This window comes from Poecilia reticulata, chromosome 4, assembly GCF_904066995.2.
Source record: "Poecilia reticulata chromosome 4, P_reticulata-male-v2, whole genome shotgun sequence".
In the NCBI taxonomy this organism is placed as follows: domain Eukaryota; kingdom Metazoa; phylum Chordata; class Actinopteri; order Cyprinodontiformes; family Poeciliidae; genus Poecilia; species Poecilia reticulata.
This window is the reverse complement of record NC_088833.1, coordinates 22207014-22213115: the sequence shown is the minus strand read 5'-3', so window position 1 is coordinate 22213115 and position 6102 is coordinate 22207014.

Genomic DNA, 6102 nt, shown 5'->3' with positions numbered 1-6102 from the left:
GTGCTGGCCATTTTGCCCCTTTGTTATTTCATATGTTTTTTAGTTTTGCTCATTTAAAAGAAGAAAGGAATGGAGTAAACTGGAACATCTTCCATGGGATGTTTCACACTGACCTACATTTGTGCTCTCCAGAGGGATATTTTCTACCATCCTTGGGCCATTTTATTCGTGAAATATTACAGACCATGATCCCTAATCAAACTAAAATACTCAAATAACTTAAAGTCAACATGTTTCGTTACATGACTTTGAGTATATAATAGAAAAGTACTTTTAATAATCACATTCAAAAGACGCACGGTTGGTACAGAGCATACAATTCCATTTTGTGTCCTAAAAAGTCATGAAGAAAACCATCAGAAGGCAAAAATGTAAAATCATGAAGAGTTGCAATGACCAGCAATTAGAGAAGAACAGAACGTGAGGTAATCAAAGAACTGATGTCATTTAATACCCTTTGTATACTTCTGTGTATTTCTGTCAGACTTCATCTAACTCAGCCAATAGATAATAGTTTAAAAGGCAGGAACATGAACTATACAGCATGTCCCTAACTTGCTGGTTCTGCACATGTCAGCAGACTCCATAAACCATATACCACCATGAACTTTCAAGCTGAGTAGCAAATAGTTTAATCCATACTGCCTCTTTGTAAAGACTTGCTAACCCTAGAAAACACAACTGTTTGCTGATGGAACATTTAATATATTTAACACTATTCTTACTCTCTAACTCTTAAAGTTGATGTGTATTGTTATTTTTGACTCTTTTGTCGGACTCCAAGGAAAATAGCTATATTCAAGTTTATGTTTGCCTCAGTTTGTATGATATTACTACTGGATACTGGTACATTTGTGATCCACTTACTGTATGAAGCACAGCTTATTGGTCAGTTGTATGTAAAGTGGCATCCTTAGAAAACAGTCCTAAAAAATCCATCTAAGTCATTTGAGTGCCTTCGTGCAAGATGAGTTTGGTAAACCTAAATAAAATCTGCAAAACTCATGAGTCACGCTGACTTTCTTATCTCCCCGGCGACCGCTTATCTGGACCCTGCCACTGTCTGAGAAATGTTTGTAACATCTCCATCAGAGCTCTGTGACATAATTTGGCCACCTCATCTTGATCAAACCTCACAGCACGAGAGGTCTTGACGAAGAAGACGTCCTGGTGGATGAAAGCTCTACTATGAATGAAGAAATTGCTCTTACACATCATTTACACACAAATGATCCATCCATCGGCGTAGGACAATCTTCTCACCGAGCAGAAAGGAGAGTCAACAATACCTGCTTGGGGTGAGTGAAGACCAACCTGTAAGCCAATCATAATAACCCACAGTGCAGATTGTGGCCTATTTTCATATTTGTGGAAAGAATCTGAAAAAAAAGTTGCTTTACCACTAAGATATCTTCATTGTCTTTAGGTCAAAAGAAAAGTGATCATCTCTGTCTGGTTGTAGAGAATATGCTCTAACTTCTGTTGATATCTGTGGACCTTCTTACTTAATATTATAGTTATTATGGCCATAATGCATATAAACTTGCCCGTAGTTCTTTTGACATACAATTACAGTAAATGTAAAAGGTTTTAGCTTCTACGTGAAAACAAAGTCTATCTCCATGCCTCTGGAGAGAAACATATAACGAGGCGTCGCAGATACACACTAAACCTGCATTGTGCAACGTAATCTCATTTTCTGCTTGTACTTTGAACCGATTCTCCTCTTTGCCATTGTCCTCATTCTTTTTGCCCTCCTCTCTCTTTCCCTCCCTTTTAAACCATTCACCAACTTCCCCTCTCTCTTTTTGTCCTGAGAATGCGACTGACTTTTGGTGCCAACTACAGATGGGAGCTCTGATTATCATTGCTCTACCACTGTCCTGTCAGTGTTATGCTCTTTGGCAAAGATTCTTTGGAAGTCCTCATCAAAGGCTTTGCTCTTTGATCAGGGGGCATAAACACAGTGCTGAATAAAAAAGGAATGCCCCCAAAAACAGGGCGCTGAAGCTGATGCACCTTTTCTCTGTCATGTTCATGTCACAGGTGTTTACGCAGCATTACGTCAGATCTGAGGTGATTCATGCGCAGATTGGGCTAAAAGCTTTGAAAGAAGGCACCTGGCAAGCTGCAAGACAGGCTTCATACCTCTGCACATACATGCACAGCAGAAGGTTCCCGATCTTTAAGGAAACCTAAATCCACTCCCTCCGTTTTCATCAAAACTCCACATGAATAATTCTATACAAATCACTTAAAGCACCCTTTATAGAAAAGGATACTCTGAATGCTTTAACCTTCATTTTGCAGCCGAGTGACAGAAGAAAGTAATAATTGAAACCCATTTTGAAGGCCTCCGCCAAAATCTACAGGGGCACAAGTCATGCTGCTTCAGCGACAACAAACCGCAGCCTCTGAAACCTTTGAAACCCTGTGTGGTCATTTTTCTCTCACAGCGGCTGAAAAGAACTGTGGTGGGTGGGAAAGAAGAAAAAAAAGAGAGAGAGACAGAGAGAGCCCCTCACCACTCATAATACCAATCTTATGTATGTAGATGAAAATGGAAGAGATGGGAGGGGTTGTGATGAGGGGGGTGGTGGTGGTGTCTGACAGACTAAGGCACAATTTTAAAGCGCTTATTGAATTGCTATTACAGCTCCTGAGACTAATTGTGGCTGTTGTGTGTCTCTCGGTGGCCTAGGGGGCTCTGGAGTGGCCCTGTATGCTCTTACTCAGTGGGGTTTTCAAACCGAGTGGCCCTGAAAGAGAACGGGACCACCGTAGATCAATGGCAAACCTTTCACTCTTTCACAGGCCCTTGCTAATCCTTCTCATTTGTCTGCCATTTGTTGAGGCACATTCATGGCTCCCTGAATTTAGGATTAGAGCTTGTTTTGTTACAAAAACAGCCCGAGCTATAAAGCTGAATAGATGGGCTGAAGGGTGCGCCAAGGATGAGTGGGGATGTGAGTTTTTTGAGTTTGTGTGCATGTCTGGTTATTAAGTTACACTTTGATCGAGTTCAGGTAAAAAATATCAGGTCTTCATCATGTGAAATGATGCATCTTTTTTGGAGGTGATTTAGCCAAACTAAACATTAGTAGAGAAGTGATAGAGCTATTTGTAATGCTGTGTTTTATTTTAAAAAGTTTTTTTTTAAAGTACAAACACAAAAAACCCAAAAGCAAAGAAGCACAAAATATAAGAATAAAGGGAACATTGTCCTCCTCACCACAACCAGGTCACATCCACAATACATTGTTTTCTGTCAAAACGGTACATATCTATTTTTGGAAAAATGTTTTCTAGTAAAGGTTAGAAAATTTGGGATTTTGGATCCACTCATAACCTCATCCAGCTTGACAAAGACTCCAGTTTCATCGAACAAAAAATCACTCCTGAGCATAATGCAGCCACCACCTTCACATGAGATGATTTTATTCTAAACATACCATTTGGAGTAATGGTTCAAAAGTTCCTGATTGGTTTCATCATACACATTCTTCCATAAAGTTTGTTAAATTATCTTTGAAAGAAAACTCTTCTGTCGAACTGCCATAGTCCAGATATATTGAAAGTACAGGACATTTTTGTACACAACCACAACTTCTTCAATACTGCTGTCAGCCTCAAAAGCAAATCAGCCAGTTTAAGGGTGAATCACATTTTGCAACATGACAAAATGTGAAAAAAAAATCTAATAAAATCAAGGGGTATGATTACTTTTGCATAGTTCTGGTTCAAGTTTTTATTTTAAAAGAGTTACCTCAAGATCCCAATAAGTAACTTAAAATATAATGTTATCCAGCAGAATCGACATACATAGTTCTTCCATTCACGTCTTTGTGCATCTCTCCACGTTCACACAGAACAGACTTTCCTGTCCCGACTCCCTGGAGAAACTATTTCATAAAAGTGAGGGAAAACATGAACAAATTGATTCATCACACATGAAGCACACGCAAAGGAAATACAATTTCATGAAAGCAAACGTTCCCTCCGGAGTTTGATATTATTATTACTTTTTTGCACCGAAGCTGTGAGACTGTCCAAGCACAGTGCTGGCAGGCTGTGGCAGAGCTGCAGCAGCCTCAGGGCATCTCATCACTGAGTGGATTAGTGTTCATGTCTGAGGCCACTTAGTGGAGTTTAGATGGGGCTGCTGAGTGGCACCTGCACCACGTTCCCCCCCCTCCTAATCCCTGCCACACCGTGCCACAGGTATGTGTGGTGCCGTCCGGTCAAACCCCACGTCGCAAATTCTCTGGATGCTTGCCGTCGTGCCAGACGCTGGGGGACTGAGGTGGAGGGATGAGTGGAGAGATGATTTTGTGAAGAGAAAAGTTGGACGTAAAAAGAAGGATACATTAGAGAATTTAACTAGGAATATGTGCTTTGTTGCTGAGAACAAGCTGGGTACGGCTGTCTTGTTTGTCTGTTGAAAAGGTAGAAATATGGAAACAAATTCCATATCCCTCTGAAGCAAACATAAAACATTAAAATGCACTTGAAACCAGATATTTACACAGACTGGTCATGTTTCGGCATTGCTATGCATAACTCCAATTTAATTACACTGGCCTGATGACAACAAAATCAATGTTTCGGAGTAGCCGTCACAAAGCCCTGATCGATGACCTAGTGTCACCAAGGTGACCTATGAACTTGACACGGTTCTGTTCGAAGGAATGGGTACAAAATGTCTGTCATCAGATGTTTTTTGAAAGGATACGCAAAACCCTCTGAACCTGAAGAAAGTTTAAAAAAACGATCTCTCTCACAATACCGATCAAAAACAGTGAAGGTTTAGTCTGATTTAAAGTCAGACAGCGAGTCAAAAATCTTAAGCCTTTTTGAACGAGTCCACGTAAACATCAGGTGTCAGCTGTTTATTATCAGGAACTCACCCGATTTAGGGAATTGTCACCATTTTTATATTTCAGGTTGAGCTTTTTTTTTTGTTGACAGAAAGATGATTAGCCAATAAAAAAAAAATGAATGGGAGTAACACAAGTGGACTTTATCTATATTGTTTGGTCAGCTGAGGCAGGCCAGCCGGGTGTTGGCCACCATCCCAGTCATCATTGCGAGGTTGTCTTTGGCCATTAGTAGCTGGAAAAGACCAAAGGCGGAGCGGCATCGCACAAAGCCAGAACTGTGCCAAAGCCTGTCCGCCCTGCTCCCTTAAGCCCCGCTTTATGTGAATAATTCTTTATGCCGGTGAAAACCAGACCAACCCTGCGTTTTGTCACTGCGAGCACGGTGATATTTGCTTTCACTTCAAAGATCAACAGGTGGATAGTCCACTTTGACATTTCTGCACAGTGTCGAGTTCTGAGCATCATGTTGTGGTTGGGGTTGAAACAGACCAGGTGTGAGGGTTTTCGTTGGATTAAAATCAGACAATAAGCAAATGTCCTGTTCTGTCATCAGGTTGTCGACTGAGGAACCTAAACTTAAGACCTCTGCTTCTAAATGAGTGCGCAAGTGAAGTTCAGACTTGCGCCATTGGCTCACCTTGTAAATATGTGTTGTCTGTTACAGCAGCATATGACATAACAGTTTTAAAAAAAAAAATCCAACCTTACACCTTACACATCAGTGGTAAAAAATCTTTACTAAATCAGATGCCAGCAATTGAGGTATTACCTTTCATTAGAATAAATGTAACAGAAAAATTGTTTCATTTGTATTTTATTTTCAAATAATATTTGAATATACAGGAAATCTTTAATTAGCTATCTATAACTTCCTGATCTCCCTTGTTGGTGTGTTCTTGGGCAAGGCACTTAACCCAAACTCAGCTACTTATTTTTATTTCAGTGTATGAATGTGTGCACATTTATTGATACGACCGACTGTTGTCATTAAATTCAGTCCATTTTCTCTCTTGAAAATAGGAAAGGCAAAAACAACAATAACATGCATTTCAAGTAGTGCAGATGTGTGACTGACTTCATGAGTCAAGAAGTGTCTACAAGAAAACGTACAAAAGTCTGAACAAAAATGTCTAACATTTTAGCGATATATTCTTGTTGTTTAGGAAAAATGTTTTGACATTTTTACTACTGTGTTCCTTTTCCATAACACTTTGCATGGTTC